Source organism: Pipistrellus kuhlii, unplaced genomic scaffold, assembly GCF_014108245.1.
Source record: "Pipistrellus kuhlii isolate mPipKuh1 unplaced genomic scaffold, mPipKuh1.p scaffold_m20_p_7, whole genome shotgun sequence".
Taxonomy (NCBI): domain Eukaryota; kingdom Metazoa; phylum Chordata; class Mammalia; order Chiroptera; family Vespertilionidae; genus Pipistrellus; species Pipistrellus kuhlii.
This window is the reverse complement of record NW_023425573.1, coordinates 29,481,947-29,505,112: the sequence shown is the minus strand read 5'-3', so window position 1 is coordinate 29,505,112 and position 23,166 is coordinate 29,481,947.

Below are 23,166 nucleotides of genomic sequence, written 5' to 3'. Positions count from 1 at the left end.
ACCTCCTGGCTAGGATTCTCCTATTCGGCTCTTTTCTGAGAAGCCCACTTCCCGGCTGTGCCCTGCGGCTCTCCACTCCGGCACCATGTCCATGGCAAGGTCAAAGGTAAAGGCAGCCTGGGAGGCCTGGATCCAATGTCACCCCCCGCCCTCCAGCTCTGAGGCCGTCCTGGGAGCCGGTCAATTCAAGTCCAAAACAGCACAGAGCAGTGCGGACAGTGGACACGGTTCCCAGCCTTCCTCGGGGCTCCCACCCGCTTAGAGCGGCCTCACATTTGCAGTCCCGTGCCAGCAGGCTGCTATCTTTCAGAAAACTTGCTTCTTTTACGGCAACTTTCTACAGAAGAGAGCAGAGGAGATGCAGGGAGTCCCCTCATGGGAAATGACCGGGCTCCCAGCTCTGAGCCACCCTGGCCTTGCAGCGGCACAACACGGCTAATGAAGGACATGCCTGGTGTGCCGGCTAATTTGGTTTCCTGCCAAGACAAATTAGCCCAGGCGCTGCCACTTTCCTGGGCAGCTCGCTGACCCTTTGGCCTTCTAGAAGCTGTGCCCCAGCCATCAGGCCGGAGCACCCAGAGGAAGGCTGGTGCTGGGCAGGGGCCACGGACAGTACCTGGGCACTTGGATGAGTAATCCGGCTTTTGCTAAATGGGTGGAAGAGAGAGGGGTTCCTCCCTTTGGCCCCAGGCCCCTCAGCCCCGACCTGGACCTCCCTCTGAAGCACTCAGGAGGGAGGTGCCAGAGAGGAGGGATCCTGGGCTAGCACAATGCCGAGGGTTGGGGGGGGGGGGGCATTCCACAGAAAACACTGTGACGTGGAATGAGGACCCTCCCGCTCTCACTCGAGCTGAAAAACCCTTCCGAAGCCTTAGACAGGGACCTAGCTGTGCGCCTCCCTCCCTCCCTCTTGCCCCACCCAGCAGGCCCCATGTTCCCACCTGGGAGCTCAAGAATGCAGTCCCAGGTGGCTTTTTAAAAATATATATATTTTATTGATTTTTTTACAGAGAGGAAGGGAGAGGGATAGAGAGTCAGAAATATCGATGAGAGAGAAACATCGATCAGCTGCCTCCTGCACACCTCGCACTGGAGATGTGCCGCAACCGAGGTACATGCCCCTGACTGTAATCGAACCTGGGACCTTTCAGTCCGCAGGCCAACTCTATCCACTGAGCCAAACCGGTTAGGGCTCAGCTGGCTTTTAATGAGTGATCTGTGTGGCCCCGCTGAGGAGCCTGCAAACCCCTTGAAGAACCTCATTCTAATTTCATGGGGAGTCCTGACCAGCTTAGAGTTTCGCTCTCCTAAGCGCTGACCGGGCACCTGCCCCAGCCCTCAGGGGCGAGGGCAATTCCGGTGGGTCTCACTGCTATGGGGGCTGAATGAGGATCGGTCCTGCCCCCTCCCTTGACCTGGACAACCTGTGCCCAATGACCACAGGCCTCTCTGTGCAGGGCCCCCAGAACCGGGAGGGCAGCTGCACTCCTGGCTCAAGGCCAAAGGATCCAGCACCAACCCCATCCCTTCATCACCCACAGTGGCTCCGGGTCCCCATGCTTCTTTCCACAGCCAGTGCCCGTCCTGCCTGGACACTGCAGTTTCCAAATGTCCTGCTGGGAGCCTCAGTCCACACCCACTGCCGCCAGGGCGACCTCTTACAAACACAGACGGGATGCGTGGTTCCCGATGCACGGCCCCCTAGCCGCACCCCTGCCGGCTCAGAGTAAAGCCGCGTTCCTTTCCTGGGCTGACAGACCAGCTCCCCATCCCTCACCTCTGGGCTCCGCCCCGATGCCATTGGGTCTGGGTTTCCCGAGCCCCCCCACACTCAGGATCTGCTCCTGTGGACTCTGCTCCATGACCTCCTGCCCCAGGAGGAGTGCCCACCCGTCACTCCCTGTCGCACGGCAGGCGAGTCGTCTTCTTGGCAGCGCCTTGCTCTTTCTAGCTAGTCTGGCCCACACCGCCGCTCTGCCCCGGTGGCTCGGCACCACGAAGGCCTGTGTGCCGGGTGAATGAATCCGAGGTCAGGTCTCATACCCCGTGGTGCTGCGCGTGTTTGCTCGAAGCTCTCCCCAATGGAATTCCTCTGAAGGCCGCCTCCCTTGGGAAGTCCTCCAGGATGCCCCCTGGTCACCATGTGCTCTCATCACTTCCCTGCTCTCCTGTGGGCACTTTTAGTTCCCGCTGCCACCGTGAGCCCAGCGATGTGTCTCTCTGGGAAGCCTTCCTCTGAGAAGGCGGCCTCCACTGACGGCCACTCCTGGAAAAGATGGCTTTTCCTGGGTTTCCCAGGCCCTGGAGGCCAGGGTGGCAGTGGGTGAGGCCCCTGCAAGCCGGACTGGGGCTGTGGCTGCCTCGGTCATAGGGCCATCGAACTGTCCTGAGGAAGCAGAGTGGGCACGCCCTCCTGAGCAGTCACAGTCGCGCCCAACACAGACCCCGCCTTGAAAACAGGTGCCCAGGTGCCTGAGGGGAGGTGGTCTTGAGTATCCACCACACAAAGGGAAGAGCCACATGCCTGTCCCACCAGGCGGCCACGTCCTGAGGACCAGAGTTCGGGGCGGAGCTTGGCCACAGGGCTCAGCCATGAAGCATGCTGTACCAGAGGGCTTTTTCGCGGGGCTCTCCTGATGGCGCTGACTTCTTCTGAAGACGATTCTGGCCTTTTGAAGTATTTATCATTGTTCGGGGCCGGGCCAGGGACTCCCTTTTGGCAGTGTTTAGAGGTTTCCACAGCTGAAATGAGAACTTGGCGAGGTAGCTGGGGTGGGCGGAGTTCAAGGCCAGAAGCGGCATCCCACTTGCCCCAGCAGGAGCGTAATGACGTGGCCAGGGCCCACACGGACGCTGCAGGCCTGGCTCGTGGGAAAAGACATTGATGGTGACAAGAGCACACAGGTGACACCTCTGCCCTGTCCACCCCGGAGAGGCAATCAGCCTGCATTCTCTCAGAGGCGGTCAGTGGCTTGGGGAACAGGGTCTATTTTTAAAGCATGGGAAAGCCTTCCACTCCCTCTATCACATAGGGTGCATCCTGGGGCAAACATCTATCACATTGCCCCACGATACACCCTATGTGATAGAAGTGCCTTCTGGGGCAATGCCATCATGGGGCAAAGCATGTTTCCCAGAGGGAACTGGCCCCATGCATGTTCAGTGGGTTCAGAGGGGCACCCCACACCCCGCTGCCCTGACGTCTGCCCAGGGCTGGGCACCTGCAGCCTTGTCCCAGCGGCTACGGCTCTGCATGGGGCCAGGAGGGTGGAAAAGAATACACCGGAGCAGCTAGTTCTTGGTCCACAGACCATAGCCATTAGAGGTGGAATCGTGTCCCCTCCAAATGCACATGTTGAAACCCTAACAGCTGCCTCCTCAGAGCACGACCTCATTAGGAGTAGGGTCATTGCAGACATAGTTAGTTAACGTCAGGTCATCCTGGAGAGGGGGGGGCTGGTGTCCTAAGAGAGAGGGGACATACACAGGCAGAGCTTGGGTGACACATTCAGAAGCCAACTGCCCCCAAACAGAGGACCTGGGGGAGGTCTGGGAAGGATGCACCCTCCTGGCCCCAGAGGAACCTCCCTGCCCACACCTTCTGGGCTCCGGCCTCAGCCCTGGAGACAGTGAATCTGCGCCCTGCAGCCGCTCCTGTGTGGTGTTGGTGGTGGTGGGGGGGGATGTTAAGGGAGGGACACGAACCCACCCTGCAAGGCCGGACCCAGGAGCACAGCTCACGGGGTCCCCAGGTGGCGAGGAGGGCGGAGCCGGCACAGGCTGCTCAGGTGGGTGCGTTGGGAACAGCCGCCCAGAGCACTGGCAGCCTCACAGGCTGGAGGCTGTCCCCACCCCCAGGGCAACAGAGGGAGCGGCAGGGCACAGCCGGGGGCTGGGGGGCAGAGGAAGAGGTTCCATCACCGGAGCTGACCAGGTCAGTATCTTCCCCTGCCTTCTCTGCTCTCTGGAACTGTGGCCACACCTGGACATCGTGTCACACCAGGTCACCACACCAGCCTGATGGGGCCGCCATGATGCCTTCCTCCCCTCCCCACCCTGTGCTCAGGCGGCCAGTGCCAGGACCCCATGGGAGGTGGCCTCTTTCCGGGGACATGCGTGGCCTTGAGGCACCAGGGGAGCGTCCTCATCCAGACTCAGGCTTGATCCAGGCCGAACTGAAACCCTGAAGGGAGCACAGCCCGCCCTCAAGGCCCAGCTTTCCCTCTCCCAGGGCTGCTGCAAAACTCCACCTCTGCCCTGCAGGCAAACCCACCCACCCCTCCCCTCCTCACCCAGCCCTCCTGGCCATCACCCCTGCCAACAACCCAGCTCCAGGCCCAGCTCAGCCCTTGGCCCGAGCTCCTCCTCCACTACCCATCCCTGGCACCTCCTTCCTCCCACTCCACCCCTCTACCTCCCTGTAAGTGCGCATCTACGTTCTGCCACTGGGCTCGAGCCCCTTTAAGGCAGCACGTGTCCACCGTGTTTGCATCGGCCACGTGAGCTGGGGCTTCTGGGTAACAGCACACACAGCCCGCTTCGGACAATGTTAGTGACAGGGTGGGGGACCTGCAGGAGAGCGGTCCATTCGAAGGCTCTTTTCTGGAATGAGAACTCGGCATGTGACCCTGTCCCCTCTGCTATTTTCTGCTTCCAGAGCCCGTCTGTTTGTGTGTGTCCCCCACACCTTATGTCCCGGCACAGCGCCCACCTCAGCCCCATCCTGGTGATTGCCTGCCTCCCCCCTAGCCTGGTTCCTGTCTCTCATCCCTGCTCTGTGTCCTCTGACCGCCCTGTGGGCCACACCCAGCCCCAGCGAGGACCCTGGAACTCAACGCATGCTCTGCGTTCAGAGAGACACAGGGAGCTGGGTGTCCAGACCTCACCCGCTTGCTGGTGTGTGAGCTTTTCCTTGGCAGCGTCTTCTTGCTGTGGGTTCCGACGGAGCCTGAGTGGACGGAGACTTCCGGCATTTCTCCCCGGACCCATGTTCTCTGACCTGGCTTCCGCAGCCTTGTGTGGGCTTGGGGTTAGTAAGCTCAAACGCAACATTTCACGGGGGAGCAGATAAAGAGCCTCAGCGTTCCCATGACAAAAGCCCTAACGTGACAAAAAGAAATGGTGCTCATCGCACTCGACGCCCATCCCAGTTAAAGGGATGCCGGGAGGCCCCCGGGGAGGCCAGTGGAGCTCAAGGACCATGGGCAATGCTCCCGGCTCCGGACCTCGCTCCGAGCTGGAGCCCAGGTCACCTTGGCGATGCCAGGGGAGTGGGGCACGCACTCACCCACCCTGCGGGACAAGAGCACCGGCGCTGGGCAGGCAGCCACAGGCCCGGGCCAGGAGGACGTGCCAAGCGGGCAAGGGTGGCACGTTGCCCGGGAGTTTGAGGCACAGAACAGGAAATCATTGCTTTCATTCTTTTCTTTTTTTTTAATTCTGGGTTATCTTTTTTTTATTTTAATTATGGCAAAACATACACAACAAAATTTACTCTCTTAACCGTTTTTAAGTGCACAGGTCAGTGGTATTATGTACATTCACATTGTGCAACCATAGGACCATCATCTCGAGAACCTTTTCATTTTCTGAAATCCAAACTCTGTCTCGATTAAACACTGACTCCCCATCCCCCCTCCCTGGGCCCCTGGTACCACTCTACTTCTGTCTACGGATCTCACTCCCCCAGGGGCCTCACACAGTGGGATACAAGAGCATAGCAATTGTCCTTTGTGCCTGACTTACTTCTCTCGGCATCAAGTCCTCCAGGTTCCTCTGTGTGTGTGCTGGAACATGTCAGAATGGGCACCTTCTTGAGGCCATACCCCCCCCCACACACACACACACACAGTCTGTGTCTATTCTGCACTTTGTTTATCTAGTCACCTGTCCACGGTCTCTTGAGTGGCTCCGGCCTTTTGGCCACGGTCAATAATACTGCTATGAATGTGGTTGTGCGAGTATCTATTCAATTCCCACATCATCCAGTTTTTTTCAGTCTCATTGATCCCAGCTTCTCAGGACAGGCAAGCAGGTCCCAGATCTGCATAGTGAAGGGGTTTGGAGGAGACACGGAATAGGAATGTAGCTAAATGGCACATACAGATGCTGGTTTCAGTGTTTTGAGTCAGCCGGGCGCTCCCGAGAGGCACCAGCCCAAGAATTTGACGTGTTAATTGAATCTCCATGCAAACTGGCCACAGACGATCACAAGCTGATGTCTAGCTGGAAACAGATATCAGCTCCCATGTTCCTGGTTCTGAAAACCGTTTTATTCACAACACATTAGGTGCAGGCCCCTGGGACCTCGGAGGTGGAGCAATGCATCACCGACTGTCAGCAAGGTCAGCATCTGCTCTCGGCTGGCCAGCCCAGGCAGCCTGTGAGTTTGTGCACATCGTTGCCTCTCCTCAAGGAGTTGCTCGCTCACCTTGAGACAGGCCTTAAGCTGCCAAACCTTTGCTTCTGTCCTTTCTTCTTTCTCTCCTTTTTTAAATCAAAGTCATTTGATGAATTAGTTATGACTTTGTGTGGCCCCTTATAGGATGTTTCAAATGAATAATCACTAGATCACACCTCCTATAATTAGAACTTTCATCTGTTAGACAGCTCCCTGTGTCCATTGCCTGTCCTAATACATCCTTGGTAGATGAATATAATTCATGTTAAAATGATTTGGGCACCATTAAAACTGGTGACATTTTATAAAATAAAATCCTTAAGACTATCTACACTGAGACATAAACTTTTCAATCTTGTGTTTGAATTGTCAAGACTTTTAAATCTAAATGAATGAAGCCCATAAGAAAAAGTAAAGGTAAGTACTAGGTATTTTTCATGGCCCTCAAATTAATGACTTATAGTTATTTTCTAATAATATATTGATTTGAACTTATATTTAATACAATTTATTGGTGCACCCCTCGTTGGGATATGAATTTGAAATAGATCTTCACAGGTTTACGTATTTGGTGTGAGGAGAGAGACTTGAAAACAAATAATAATTTAACATTCTTAATACTGTTCAATGTTAATAGTTACATTTTGTTTAGACTGAAAGACAACATGCAATTAACTATTAAGCTTTTACCTTGCAGCATTTATGTCCATGGCTTTGGCTGATGTTTGCAAACCAGCCTTAGGACCAGGCTTACTCCTCAAACACCGATGTGCTCACCACTCCATCGCCTGGTGGCAACCTGGTCCAAACCTCGGCATGACCTGGGACCAGAGCCTGAGAGGAGGTCACTGAGAAAGGCCAGGCAGGCAGCTGCCAGGCAGAGGCTGGTTTTAGAGGGTTGTTTCCATAGGAAAGGTAGGAGCTTGTATCTCGGCTCACAGAAGGCAGAGCAAACCCTGAGCACTGGCTTCCTCTCCCTGGTTGGCTGCTGCCTCCATACAGCACACTTCTGGCTTCTGATGGCCTGGCCCGCCATCCTGCCCAGGGCCCTGGGGAGCTGTCCCCTTCAGCACTACTTTCTATCCGTAAGCATTGGGCACCCAGATCTGGAAGCAGCTTGACTCTCAGAAGTGGGTAGACGAGGAGGTACAGACCAAGGAACCCGCCAAAAGGGCAGCCTGTGGGAAAGCTGTCCCCTGATGCAGCCTCTGGGCAGGGCCCCAGAAACTTAAGTCAAATAAGAGGTCTTATGCAAAGTTGTAGGGGGATTATCCATAAAGTGTTACTGTTCTGACCTCTCAGAGCGCCTTCCTAACCGTGAAGCAAATGTCTACCTTGTTGGAGAGACTCTGTCACCAGCAAGTCTGCACATGGCAGAGCCGCTGTGAAATCAACAGGCATTCGGGTTCCTGTTACATGGGTACATTGTCCTGTATTCAGGGCACATGGTCCTCCCATTGCCAATGGTGGCCCCCAATGAAGGGCAGAGCACAGAATGGAAGGATTTCATTTTAGTAAACCTATAACCTCTTTATCAGGTTTGATTTCCTGCTAAAACTCACAGGAGAAACTTCATGAAGTTTAAGTGCTTGCGGTAAGAAGAGGGACATGAAAAGAAATAAGATTTTAACATTATTAATACTGTTAATGCTAGTAGATACATTTTACTTAGACTGGGAGACAATATGCAATTAACAAGCTGTCAGAACTATGTGAGGGGCAGTTAGAGTGTTCCTCATTCTGTTCTCCCTGGCAACAGGTTACAGCTTAGAATAACAATGTTTCCAGGGCCCACTCTTTGAAAGACCTGGCAACACCCACTGCCTAAGCACTCACAGGAGTCACAGGGGATTCTGTGAAGCAGAGAGGACCACGCCAGCAGGACCATGCCAGCAGAGCCTAATCAGTTCTCTAGACCATGTCCCATGTTTGAGGGTGGCTTGGATACTAAATTAGGGTCACTGTGAACCACCCCAACTACCATCCTCCCATTGCCTGGTCTTAATCTCAGGGGAAAAAATGGAAAAGTTCATGTTTGAAGAAGTATTGGTGTAGCTACGCTTCAATGACACATAACAGATACTCGGGAGCCCCCTGAGGTGTGACTGTTACACAGTTCCCAGTGGGCTTGCTCAGCTCTCTTCTCAGAGCTCCACCTTTCATTTACAAATGAAAACTCAGAGACTTCCTCCTGAAGCCAGGGCAGGTGTGCACGCGCAGACATACAGATAGACACACACTGACACCGACACCCGTACCTCTTCGCCCCGGCTTCCCCAAACCCCAGTCTTGGTCTGCTTGAGTCTATTCTCAACATAGCAGCCAGAATGAACCTTTGCAAACTTAACTCATATCATGTCACTTCTCTGTTCAAAACCATCTTATTTGTGAGTGAAAAACAAAGTCCTTACCATGACCTGCCAGGTCTTATATGTCTGAACCCTCAGGGCCTCTCTGACCTCATCCTTGCCCCCCTCTGCCTCAGTGTCTTTGCTGCAGCCACACTGGCCTCCTTGCTGGTCTTCCAACACACCTGTCTTTTCCTGACTCAGAGCCTTAAGCCTCCTGTTCTTTCTGAAAGAGTCTTCTCCCAGATGTCTGTCTGGCATGACTCTCCTGACAATCCTGTTTAAAAATTCCCCTGGTGGCCGAAACCGGTTTGGCTCAGTGGATAGAGCATTGGTCTGCGGACTGAAAGGTCCCAGGTTCGATTCCGGTCAAGGGCATGTACATTGGTTGCGGGCACATCCCTGGTGGGGGGTGTGCAGGAGGCAGCTGGTTGGTGTTTCTCTCTCATCGACATTTCTAGCTCTCTATCTCTCTCCCTTCCTCTCTGTAAAAAATCAATAAAAATATATTTAACAAAAAAAATTCCCCTGGTGACTACCTACACCCCTTCCTGGACTTTTCCCCCATTTCACTTGTCACCTAACTACACATGCAACTAACTTACTGTGTTTCCTATTTAACCTGTCTTGAATACGAACTCCACGAGGACATGGCTTATTTCATATGTCCATATACACTCATACGTACACTTACACACATATCCACACCTGCATACACACACATACCATCTCCTTCATGCTCTCTGATACGGAAGGCAGGCAGAAACAGTACTGAAGCCTAGCGGGTAAGTGGGGTGGTAATTATGAAGTCAGTGAAAGCCCTCACCTGGTATCTTGTCACAGCTCAAACGAGCCACAGCAAGACTTTCACTGGGAAACCTCAGTCCGCGGCGAGACCCCTCCTGTGCGATTCTGATAACGGGCCTGAAATGCCAGGACTCCTCGTTGTGATGGCACTGACAGAATTTCCCGAGAAGAAGTCATGACCTATTTTCCATATTTTGGTAATAAACAATAGAGCAGATAGGAGAATGCATGGACAGCAGCTCAGCTTGCACTCAGATGTTCAATGAAAACATTTCTAGGAACTGCAATGCAGTGCAAAGCACAACGAGAAGACCTAGAATATATGAGCATCGTTGCCCGGTAAACAGCGACTTGGGAATAAAATTAAGTCACCCACTGTTCTCCTCAGCCACCCTCTGCTTTCCTTCTAAACTAGTTTTCTGATTCCAGAAGTTCTTGCTCGTTTTGTAGCAGCAATCGAGAGCTCAGGCTGAAGGCTGCAGCCCTCACTCTGGGGCATCAGGATCGACTTAGTAAGAACCTTTTACCCCCAAGTCAGAACGCAATGATGCTTCCGCACCGTGTATCTCCCCCCTCCACCTTTCGTGATAGCCATCAGGGCTCCCTGCATCTTGACAGCCAAGGCCTTCCAGGTGTGGCCTAGACCATGGCAGCTTGGACTGAGCAGGTCCCCAGGACACACAGGGTCTCCTTCCAGATCATTCCACCCAGAACTGTCCAACAGTCCTTGCCACTGTCCATTTGGAGATAAAACAAAAGAGTATGGGTGGTTTTCAAAACATAGGAAGGAATACGCAGCCTGTTTCTAAGGGGCTCACGTTAATTGGCCTCCAAGATCCCCTAAAGAAGGACGATTCCTTGAGTTTCTGAATGTGTTCGAATTCCCCAAAGGGAAAGGACTGGTGAGAGTGACACTTCCCTTTTCTATTGTTTAAAGCACAGAATATGTTTCCTTTTATCCTAATATAAGAGCTAATGCAATCGTTTAATAGGAAGCAGAGGTGGAATGTCTTCTGTAGGGCATTTCAAAGGAACCCCATCTCCTTTTGAAAAGCTGAATGCCGTCAAGTGAAGCCTGCTCGATGCAGAGGGAGAGCGGGTTTGGGAACACACCCACCCCCCTCCCCAGGTATCGTCCCACCGTGTGGTTTGTCCGAACGTGAAAGTGCGGCGGGAGCCCGGGCGGTTACTTCTGTCAGCACGAGAACGCGGAGGGAAGCCTCCTTCCCGAGCCTCAGACTCACTATTGGAAGGAGAGCTTGGCTGGTCCATCCCTCTTTCTACTTCCAGGGCTCTCTAAATTAATCCCAGTCCTTTGTGGAGGTGAAGGGAATGTCTCTGATAAAAGGCCATTGATGTTTTCACATGTTTCATCATCTTCTTAAAAAACTGTACTGCAACGTTTTATGAAGCCTAATTTAATGGAATGTCATGTTCCTTATTTTACAGTGTGGATCTGAGGAGAGAACAGCCTGGCTTTTTTGATAATGAAAAGCAGAGTCTTAAACATTGAAGAAATAAGGAAAAAGTAAAAGGCTGTGCTGTATTAGCATGATAGTATATAAATGGGGGGAGGGGAGAAACATTTTAAAAGAAAAATAAAATAATCAGGGTTTCTCAAACTTGAAGAATATCTAAGAAAAAAAAAAAAAAAAGCAATGTGTGTGGATACCCAGTAGACTCTTATATTATTTTCATTATAATGTCACTTATAACATATAAATAGAAGCCAAAGTATCAGTCCTTTATGAAAGCTCTTATATAGCAAACAATGAAAAGAAATGTGCATAATGATAACAGGTAAAATAAAAACATGAAGATCACTTTTTACTGCATGAGTGTAATGATGGACAAGGTTACCATACTTTGCTAAGATTCTCTCCACGGACATGGTCCTAAGGGGCACTGCCTGTTCTGTGGCTGCACACACCAGGGGTCCATGTGCCTCGTGGACTGTTGTCTGGTGGATTCCTCCGGCCCTCCCAGTGCAAAGGCATGGCTTCTCCACGGTGCACCTTTGTCCTTGCCCTTCAACCTTGGACGGTGAGCGACTCCTCGCCGCGAAGAACACCAGTGCAGACGTGGTGCTGCTGGGTGTAAGCTGGCCATCTGGCCTACCCAGAACATGAAGGCAGATTTTTCTATTTCCGCCACAGCACACTCTGTGACCCCCGCTAATCGGCACGGATGTCGCCACTGGTCCTGGTTGAGGAATAAATAGTTTAAACAAGTACCAGTTGTGGACCCGGTTTTCACTTTTCACATTGGTTCTTCTGTGTAGCAAAATGTTCTCATTTTCTGCCTAGAAAACGGCCAGACACCCTGCAGGACCCCACGCGAGTGTCGCTGTCTGCCTCTGCAAAGTCTGTAGGAGCTGGGTGTGCACCCCACTCACACTCATGAGGTCAGCAGTCCTACTCTGTGCTCCCTGCCCTCGCCCCAACCTCCAGGACTCCTCATTACTGACCGTCCCTCCACATCCCCCCCCCCCCCCCCCCCCCGGCCACAGGCAGCAGGGACAGGAGCCTGTGGTCACATGTCCATCTTACAAGAGCCAGGAGCTGACATCCTCACTCCCGTGGGTCACATTGGGCAGTCTGCAGCCTCTGCTGACTCTTCGTTTTGGTGGATTGTGTCTTGGTGTGAATTGAGTTATTTGACAGTGAATTCATATTCCATAGGATTATATCTGATGAGGCCTGAGTTCAAAGTGTGCTCCTCCAAATTTGCATCTGCTGGGTGCTGGAATTGACCCACCTGTGACTTCTTTAAAACTTCCAGCTGGTTTCCCGTCCATTGACAGCACCTCCCAGTAAAGTCACAAGTTGCCAAGGGAAGGGTTTTAAAGAGACGTGCTGTTTTGTTCCTGACCCCATACTCGGTTAGTGCTGAGTACGTGCTGAAGCGGGTTGTAGGCGTGCAGCCACAGTTTCACCAGCTCAGTGCACATGTGCTTCGTGCAGCTGGGGTGTCAGACCTGCACAGATGCCGGCGTCGGCAAATGCGGTTTGGTTCCCAGCCCTGCCACTGTCCTTTTACATCGGTTTGGACACCTCATGTTCTTATACTGAAAATGTGGAAAACAACACTTCCTTCAGGGAGTAGCTGTGACTGCTAAATGAGATGGTGAAGGCAAACCATGGTGGGAGTGGGGCTCTGGCCCATGGTAGGTGCTCAGTAGCGCTACTTCCTGTCCTCTCCCTCTGCCTTCCTATTCCTACCGACTTTTCCTAAATGCATCAGTTCAGTGCCCAAATGTCTAAAATAACATTCTAAAATGGAGAAAACCTTGTACTGTGGATATCTCTAATCTACGCAAGGTGAATATTTTAGATTTCCAGTTATGGTTTCCTACGTTTTTATTTCATGTTCTAGCATGGGGTAGACACAGGCCATGGAGGAAATTCTGAAAGGAAATGGCATTCGGTGACCCTGTCTTAATCTGGGAAGGCCTGGAATCCTGTGTGTATGTGTCTGTGTATGTGTGTGTGTGTGTGTGTGTGTGTGTATGTTCACATATACATATTTGTGTGTATGTGAGTGCATGTATGTGTGTGCCTGCATGTGTGTGTGCTTGTACGCATGTTTGTTCTCTCGTCCTCCCCCACCCCCACCTCCTCCTGCACAGCCCTGGCCCCATTAATCACGGAGATGGCACCTCATAAACCTGCTGGCCCCTCCCAACTCACCGAGTTGTCACGCAGATTTACGGAGTGACGTCCGGGTGACTGGCAACGGCGGCTGCTTTACGGGGTGAGGCAGATGTGCACGTGGGAGCAGAGCGGGGCCTGGCGGATGTCTGTGAGCGCTGGGGGCTGGCCGTTAAGTGGAGCCACCTCTTCACTCCAAAAGGACTCTGGCAGGAAGCTGTGCGCCACCTCCTCGTCCTGAGGCCCCGAGACTGGGTTTGCAAAATCGCTTTAGGAGGTTTAACCAAAAGACAATTAAGTTATCGATGTGTGAGGTCAACGCAGGACCAGCATTCTTGGAGAGGTCATGAACAGGATGGGGTGTTATCCACATAGCAGCACCCGGTACCATGTCACCCAGTGCCCCGGCCAGTCTGGCCTCGGCCTCCGGCTGCTCCCGGTCTGCTGCTGCACCGGCATTCCACGAGGGAACAGAGCTTGAGCTGCCTTCCGTCTGCAGCGGGAGAAGGGGGCATGCTTCCCCTGACTCCTTGGGGCTCAGGAGCATTGATTTTACAACCTGCCTCGTCCTGCGGACCCTGCCGGCCGGCCAAGCAAAGCAGGATCTGGTAGAGTCTAACCCCAACCTTTCAGAGCTTGACTTTTGAGGTAGGGGTCAGTGTCAACATCAGAACACTCTACAGACACAACCCACACTCTGTGGGTTCCTGGGCATTCTCCACGTCCCTGAAACCACTGTCTGCAGCTCCTGGCCCCTCGGGTCCGGAGGGCCCTTGCTGTCGTGCAGGCCACGCCTCCAGCACAGCTCCTGCATGGCAGACGCATCGGTGATGCCCACGGGAGAGAGTCCTGTGCTGACCCGGCCTCCCGGTGGTAGTGGACGGGGCTGGAGCAGACAGCTCCAAAGGCAGACGGTGGGACATGTGTGGCTGTGTGCCTGTGGCCAGGAAGCCCAGGGCGCTGTGGGAGGAGCAGACACTCAGCCAACCTCTGGGGATGAGGGGGTGATCGCACTCTGAGGTCTGAGGGATGGAGAGCTGCCTCCCTCCAAAGGGCAGAGTGGGGCCGGGAGAGGGTGTCTGTCAGCGTGTGAGGGTCACATGGGAGGACGTGAGCTTAGTGGACAGGGCCAAGGAGGGGCCTCGGGGGAGGAGCGTCAGGACTGTCTGACTTCATTGCAGGGCCTGGGGATGGGCAGGAGGGGGGAAGACCGGAGGGCAACCATCCTGATTTGGAAGAGTCGTCAGTAGGACGTGTGGGCACAGGTTGGAGGAGCAGGACTGGACTTCCAGCCAGTGAGGACCTGGTTCGGACATACGCACTGGTGTGGAGGGGCCTGCACGGCCTGAGGGAAGTGTGGAAGGGAGACAGGAGCCCTGCAGGCGGGAGGGGTGAGGGAAGGATGGGGTGGAGGTCTCGCTGAGGAATGGTGAGAGGGGTGCAGAGTCCAGGTCCCTATTTCCCGCCCTCAACTCCAGCACCATGGTTATGAGCATGGACCCTGGTGTCCAGCTGCAGGTCCCTACCATGCACCGGCCTTGAGGCCTACACCGGTCACCTACCAGCCTGTGCCTCAGGTGGACTGTCTGCCGTGAGGACAGCTCTAGTCCTGCTCCCCCAGACATGGCACAGAGCACCTCCTGTCATCCCCCTTTTCTTCACTGTGCTTCATAGATGTTGTGTTTTTCACAAACGAAGCAAGACCTCTGCCAGTAAGAAGATTGCAGCTCGCTTTCTTGGGGGGGCTGGACCCAAGCACCGGTATCTCTGAGGTCTCCCGGCATCACTGCAGACGTGTGACACTGGGGACAAGGCTAAGGGCCAGGACGCTCCATGGCCGGCACTGCCCAGGGTCACTTAAAGCGCCCTCACAGGCATGCTGCTCCCTCAGCTCAGAGAGCATGGCAGGGCCAGGCCCCTCGGCCAAGTGAGGCCCTTGACGCACCTGAGGGGTCTGAGCGAACGAGCTGGTGTGTCTCAGTGCCCGGTCTCTCCCCTCCCTTGCAGGGGCAGCCGTCAGGAGCCCCTGATGGCATTTGCGTCCTGGCTTAGTGGAGACACAGGCAAGATTGCAGTGTGTAGATCAGAGGGGCTTACGGGGAGGAGGTACGTGAGCAGGATCCTGAAGGACCTGGGGCCTCTTCTTTGAAGAAGGTGTTGCCTTGCTTCAGCCCCCAGGGTGGAGGCGATGGTGAGTAACAGGGTGAGAGGCCAGGGGAGCTCAGAGTCTGTGCAGGGGGATGTGGGGAGGCAATGTCGATGGCAGGACTCACAGGCTGGTGGGCGGGTAACCATGGAGCGCCATCACAGGAGGAAGCAGCTGGGCTTGGAGACGCTCGGGGAGGCAGGAGCCAGTGGAGCTATTTCCTTGTCCAGGGGAGAGAGGACCAGAGCCCTTCTAGGTGGGGCTGGCCGGTGGAAAGGAGACAAGCCTGACAAGTGCAGGAGCGAGGCGGAGGCCTTGATGGCTGACTGCACCATGTGGGTGAGGGCTCGGGGGCCCCAAAGTCAGAGACCTGGGAACAGCAGGGCGGGGAGGGGAGCACTGGATGCGAAGGAGGACCCTGTGCTGGGGGAGAAGAGGCCTGCCTGGCTCTGGGCTCCAAAAGCAGGAACCTCCAGGAACCCACAGGCTGGAGGATGGAGCCAAACCCCCCCCCCCCCCCAAGGTGCAGGGCAGAGCTGCACGCTGAGGCTCTGAGGGCCTCTGACATCTCCGGGAAAAGCACCTTTAAGTGGATTTTTATTGATTCAGAGAGGAAGGAAGAGGGAGAGAGGGGGAGGGAAGCACTTTTAACCACAAAGCAGTGTTTTCAGCATTGAGGTCGCCAGTCTGTGATCTAGAATCTGGGTCCCTATCTCGCCCTCTCCTGCTGCACCCCAATTCTGAAAGCAGGGTGCGTGGTGCTCACCCGAGTCCTCTCGAAAGAACCCGTGACACTGAGGGGCCTCCTCGGAGTCAGAGGGGACTTCCTGCCGGCCGCTCTTCCCGTCCGGTGTCCACCACCTGGCGGCACCTGCACATCTCATTAGCAGGGCCGCCCTCCTCCGGCCCATTAATCAGGCTGTTAAACACAGGACTTAGCACCACGCAAGCCATTTATCTGCGAGGCCCGAGCCCGGGCTCCTCGGCTTCCCCCGCGGCGGGCGAGGAAATCGTTAACACCTAGCGCTCACAGCTCCGACCACTCTTCTGCTTTGCACATTAGCCACACGGCTGGGGCCCAGCATCTGCTCCCCGGGCCCTCACCTTCTCCCCTCTTCTCTCTCCCCTCTCCCCACCTCCCCAGCTGTCAGGGGACGGAGGGGAGGGGCACCCAGTCACACGCACCCGAGGCTCCGAGCAGGTCTCCCCCTGGTTGGAGTCAGGGACTCGGAGGACACGCTGCAGCTCAGAGCAGTTGGCCCACTGGCTGAGGCGGACTCATCAGACGCCCCAGCGGCTCTCCCTGCAGTCCTGTCCCCAATTTCAGATGAGAGTCTGAGGCCCCGAGAGCTAGTGGTTGGGCAAGTGTCCAGCTGTCAGCGTGGCCTGACCCCTGTTGGGGAGCTAATGGGGCTTCTGAGCTTTCTCCAAAGGGCTGTCCACACGCAGACTGGTTCACGGAGACTAGTGGGGCAGATCATATTTTTCTTTCCTTTTTTTTAAATCCTCACTGGAGGACATTTTCCATTGGTTTTTAGAGCAGAAGAAAGAGGAAAAGACAGAGAGAAACATCCACGTGAGAGAAACACATCTATTGGTTGTCTTTTGCATGAGCCCAAACCAAGGCCTAGGCTAGGGAGGAGCCTGCAACAGAAGTACATGCCCTTGATGGGAATTGAACCCGGGACCTTTTTGCAGGCTGACACTCTATCCCCTGAGCCAAGCCAGCGGGGGTGATCGTGTTTTTCTGAGGATGGGCACAACCATTTCGTCTCTGGTGCTTTGGCTGTGGGCCTTGTCCCTCTTACAGACAAGATGTCGAAAGTGGTTCCTCCCCGCTGGAGCCTGGGCTCGCCTGTGGCTGCTCTAACCACAGAGCACAGCGAAGACATGGGAGTCGAGGTGAGGAGGCATGACATGTTGTATTTATTAGCCGATTAGCCTGACTCAGTAAGCTTTGGAATGAAGGCTTCTGCTGGAACACTTACTGACCCAGGCCCCCAACAAGGTAGGAACAGGCCTGATTTTATTTCAAGGACAGTGGTCGGTGGGGGGGAGACAGAAACCCAGGAGGCAAAAAGGAAGGTTCCAGGTCACTTTGACTTGGTTCTGCCAGTTCTGAAACCTAGTAGACACCTCATGTCCTGCTGCCCACCCGGCTGTGGGATCCACCATCCCGGGTCACGGCCTTCCCTTCTGAATTTGCTGCTGGAGCAGCCCACCCAGGGGAGGCTGGGACGCAGCCTCTCGGCCCCTCCACCTGCCTGCAGGGAGCCTGCCGCCCTGGCCCTTAACACAGAGCTTTATATGCACTCTCCAGATCTCAGCAAATAACAATTCAGAATTAACAGCTACGAAGTTTGGCTGCAGGGACCTGTGCTCCATCCCATCCTTGAGTTTAATGGAGCCATGAGGCAGAAAGACCATGGCTTCTCCACACTCCGAGGGCTCTGCCTCCAGAACCACTCTTACTCACTCACCTGTCACTCACCGGGGTTGGCCGATGAACCTGCAGATGCAGCATCCCCATGGGGCACACTGCTGACATCACCGATTCGCTCTAGAAGCTCCCGAAGCAACCCAGGCAGCCTTGCGTATTTAAAAGAAGACCTGTCTGCGGAGGGGGAAATGGCTGTTGCTGCTTAATTAGATTTTGAACAATGGTCCTTTTCATGGTTCTTGAGCTGTCCTCCAAATCACCCCAGCTATCTCCAAGAAACAGCTCCTCCAGTTACCTCCAACAGAAACAGTGGGGATTGCAAAACGAGAAGCCCAGTGTACACGCCACCCCTGACAGCCAAGTGACACATGAGCAGGTCCTACCTGCAGGGGCTGGGCCAGGATGGGTCCTGCTCTCAGCCCTGGCTCCCTGCCCCTCTGCATGGTGGTGAAGTGGAAACCTGCGGAAGGATGCTTGGTCCAGCCGGGTCTGCATCCTGAGATGTCTCTCTGGCACAGAAAGTCCCTGTGAACATCCCTGCTGATAGGAGGGGATTGGGAGACACCACAGTGCTCAGCTGTACTCACCATTTTTAACTTCGCTGATAACAAGCAAAGTAACAGGAGCCAAGGGAGGCCCAGCTCTCCAAAATGCATTCCTTTGCTGTTCTGCGCCCCAGCCGTATTTAAGGGTAACTCCACCTGACTGCCCATACATGGAACCTCTCGGCCATTCTTTAAGAAAAGAAAAAAAAAAAAAAGGGCTAAGAAAGAACGCCTGGAGGAAACACAATACAAGAACTGAGGGGGTCTTGTCTTGAAGCCTGAAGCAAAAAACAATCAAGAAAAAATTGTAAGAATTAGAGCAGAAATTAATGAAATGGGAAATCAATAGAGGAAAAATCAATAGAGCCAAAATCTGATTCTCTGAAAGATCAATAAATTTGACAAGCTTCTAGGCAGGTTAACCAAGAAAAAAAGAGAGAAGACACAGTTACTAACGTCAGATATGGACTTCGTCTACATTGAAAGGACGATAAAGGAACATTATGAACAACCCTGTGCCCACAAATGCCATTGAAAGACACAACTTCCAAAACTCACACACAAAGAAATAGATTGCCTGAATAGACCTACAACTATTAAAGAAAATGAGGAAATAAATAATAATCTTCCAAAATGACACCAACAGGCCAGAGGGGCTTGCTGGTGAATTCTACTAAACATCCGAGAAAGAAATATCACCAATTCTCTACAAACTCCTTCGGAAATAAAAGCAGAGGGAATGCTAATTCATTCTATGAGGTTAGCATTTCCCTAATGCCAAAAGCAGATAAAGACCAACATCTCCTGTGCATAGATGCCAAAACCCTTAACAAAATATTAGCAAATCAAATTCGACAAAGCATAAAAAGAATTACACCCCACAACCAAGCGAGATTTACTGCATGTATGCAAACTAGTTCAACTTCAGAATCAATTAATGTAACACAGCATATCACCAGGCTGAAGAAGAGTGAACTTGAGATCTTATCAACTGATGCAAAAACAAAACAAACATCCATTTATGATAAAAGTTCTTAGCAAATAAGACATATATGAGAATTGACTCAATTTGATAGAGAACATCTAAAAAAATCAATAGCAAATGGGACACTTGGAAACTGGATGCTTTACCCCAAAAACTGGCAATAAGGCAAGGATGTCCCCTGTCACAGCTCCTTTTCAAAATTGTATTGAAGTTACTCATTAGTGAGTAGTGCAATAAGAAAAGAAATAGAACTAAAAAGGGATACAGATTGGGAAGAAAAGAATAAAATTTTACTGGCTGATCACATGATTGTGTATATAGCCAAGAGCCCATATTGATATATAAATGATTGATGAAATTAATAAGTGGGTAAAAATACATGCATGTGACTATATAAATAATAGGGACCCAGTGCATGAATTTGTGCACATTGAAAGAAACTGTGGGCTGTGAGGTTGCAGTGGGCACAGGGTGGGTCTCGGCCCATCCTCCACACCCCTGTCTGGCCCCTCCCACCATGGCTCCAGTCCCCTGTCTGCTGGCAGCCCACTCCCACCACCACCGCTCCTATGCTGATGGCTCTAGGCCTACTTGCACCCACTGATGGTACAGAGGGATTGGGGCCCACACCAGCAGTGGGTGTGAGCAGGGCTGGCACCCTCAGTGGGTACAGCAGCGGCTGCTGCCCCAATAACCTCTCAGGAGCAGGGGGAGGCAGTTGCAAAGAAGCCCTCAGGGGCAATCAGGGCCGGCAGCCACAGCTCACACCCATTGACAACGTCTGGTGCTGGTGCCAGGCACTGGCAGCAGGTGCGAGCAATGGCTCCAGTGCCGGCTGTAGGTGCACATGGGGTTAGCATCGGAGTAGGTGCAAGCACTGGGTGGGACCAAAGTACGCAAAAGCAAAGAATTTTCAGTAACCACTAGAGGCTTGCCCCAATGACAGTGACCAGCACCCCACCTTAGTCTGGCACCCCCACTCACCTGCTCCACCATCCCACCATGGCCGATGCCCGCCATGTTCTGTGCACATGCCCTGATGGTCAGTGCATGTCATAGCAACTGGTTGTTCAGTTGTTTGGCCATCCAGTCTATTTGCTTATTAGGGTTTTATACATATAGATACTGTGTTCTATATTTGAAAGTTGTTGAGAAAATGAATCTTAAAAGTTCTCATCACAAAAAGAAGTTTTTAACTATGTATGATGACAGATGTTAATTTATTGTGGTGATCACTTCACAATAGACACAAAATTGTTTGTGCTGTAAACCTGAAACTAATGTAATATTATATGTCAATTATACCCCAATTAAAAAATGAATAAATGGGTAAGAAGAGATAAATCAGAAAAATACCAAATAAAGTTTGCAGACATCCTGCTGTATACAGAGGGTTCCTTCCAAAGGAGACAGTGTGGGGTACGGATCTGGGAGTTTAAATCATGTTGATAGAGCTACAGCCAACAACTCAAAGGTTCAGAATCCCTTCCTGGGTCTGAGAACACTGAAAGTTATACAACTGAATTTGCATTTAAATGATCATCTCTGATAGGTTTGGAGGACATAGAGACTCCTCCCCCAACATAAATCTGGCCAGTTTTTTAAAACAGTTTGGGGATAAAATTAACTTCATAGGACATCCCCTCCCAAAAATATCCGTCACCTTCAGGAGTCTGACTGCACTCATCTCTACGCATAACCAGAAAGAACCATGTTCATCCCAACCCTAAAGAGGAACTGGCCCTCTGCATTGGCTGTTTCTTCTGGTTGGAATCCTGCTCTCTCTCCATGCCCGCCTGCCCATCTCCTGAGTCCCCAGTGACTCTCACCCTGCACGGAAAACAGCTTGAATGTCACTCTCCCCAAAGGCTTTCCTGTGTGAGCACAGGGTCACACCTGCCTTGTTCATCCCTATGTCCTCAAGGCCCGGCCACTGTGGGGCAAGGGGTGCTATGAAGGGAGGTTGAGGCAGCCAGCAGGAGAAGCAGGGAGAGGGAGAAGGAGAGGGAGAAAGAGAGAGAGGAAATACAAATGGAAAAGGACCTAGGAAGAGGATAGGTTTGTGTTCCTGCTCTTTAGTCACAGGAAAAAAAGTCCTTCCACAGCACCTTCGGTAAAAATAACTAAGTCTATTATCATGTAGTATCTCATTTCACTCCCAAAAACAACCATGGTGCAGCTACTGTTCTAGAAGAAGCTCAGGGAGGCTAGTTGCCTGCAGAAAGCATCCCGTAAAAGATGGCTCATTGCTTCATGTGGCCCTCAGGACCCTGTCCTTCTAGCTGGGTTGCAAGAACCAGTTCTATTCAAGTTCTATTATCTCCAGAGGACTCGGCACTGGAACAAAGGTCATGGGGACAAGGGCAGAGTGGGGCACCCTACAGGCAAATGAGGTCTACTTCAAAAACATATGGATAATAAATATAAAAATTAGATTGTTAGCTGAATTTCACATTCAATTATGCAGATTAATTGCGATTGTGACAGAAATGTGTTATAAGTAAGATATTTGGAAGCCCAAGAGAATGACCAATGTCACTGAAGCAATAGTTAATATAAAAAACCTTCCAGTACAACCGGAGGCTTTACCTGCTCCCATAGGGGAGATCTGGCCCCCTCGCTCTTGTTCAGACATACCAAATCATGTGCTGAACATGCACGCGAAAAAATCCATCTATAATTACATCTGCCTAAAAAAGTGAATAAAAGACATTCCCAAAAAGGTCTTCAACAAAATAACATTAAAGCAGCCATATGTTTAACTTGGCTTCAAGTTGCAAAATATCACAACATTATATGCTATTAATGTTGTAAACTTATATGAGTTTTTCAACTGATCCAAAAGCAAAGGAAAAGAAAGTAAATCCAATAAAAAGAAGGTAAAAGCTCAAGATACAAGAAAAGAGAAACTTGTATAATAATTAAAAAAAAAAAAAATTCAGGTGACTCCACTGTCCATATTGTAACTTTTCTGTTTAAAAACATTGGGTTGAGTTTTAGAAAGTCATTAGGTTCCTGGTATGTTTTAGAACAGCGGTGCAAACATCTGGTTCCCAGAGCAGCCAAGTATGCATTCCTTCAATGATTGCAGTCTCCCAGTCCTGTTTTCTTCCTGCAAAATGAATGGGTAGAGAGCCCATAGGACAGAGAGCAAAGAGCTCCCACATGTCAACACCTTTATTTCTGTAAGGAAATGCATAGGGTGGTGATCAAAGATCCTCACCCACAACCCTTTTACATGCTCCTCTACATCTATTTCTTATTTTTAATACCTTAATTTCTATAATTATGGGGGGAAATCATATTTACTGTAGAAATTTTGGAAAATGCCAAATAATATGAAAATTATCCAAAAGTTCCACTTTCAGGAATGCTAGAATAGGTAATTCCTGCCAACCCTTCAGCTGAAAAAAAAAAAATAGAGAGAAGCTGGACAAGAAAAAAGAAATCTGTTGGAAGACATCTTACAGCTTACAAAGCAAAGAATCATTGTAAGGCAAAGATCCAGGAAAAGAAAGAAACCTAAAGCCCAGCTTTCCCCCAGGGCCATGTATCTATTTCAGAAGAAAAGGGGGAAAGGCTGACCTGCGCTTTAGATTCATGAAGATAAGAGAACAAATCGGAGAGCTCGTGGATATCTGGAGATTACAGAGTGCCCGTGGACCAAAGATAGGTAATCCTTGCAAGGACAGCACCCAGGTTCCTCTCAGATCCTGATTGCATTAAGGATGTTTGGGATTACTACCCACCTCCAGGCACCTTTCAGAAATAAATGCAAATCCCTCCTGGAGGAGAGATGATATCATTCCCTACCTCCATAATCTCTACAATTCTTTATACACCAT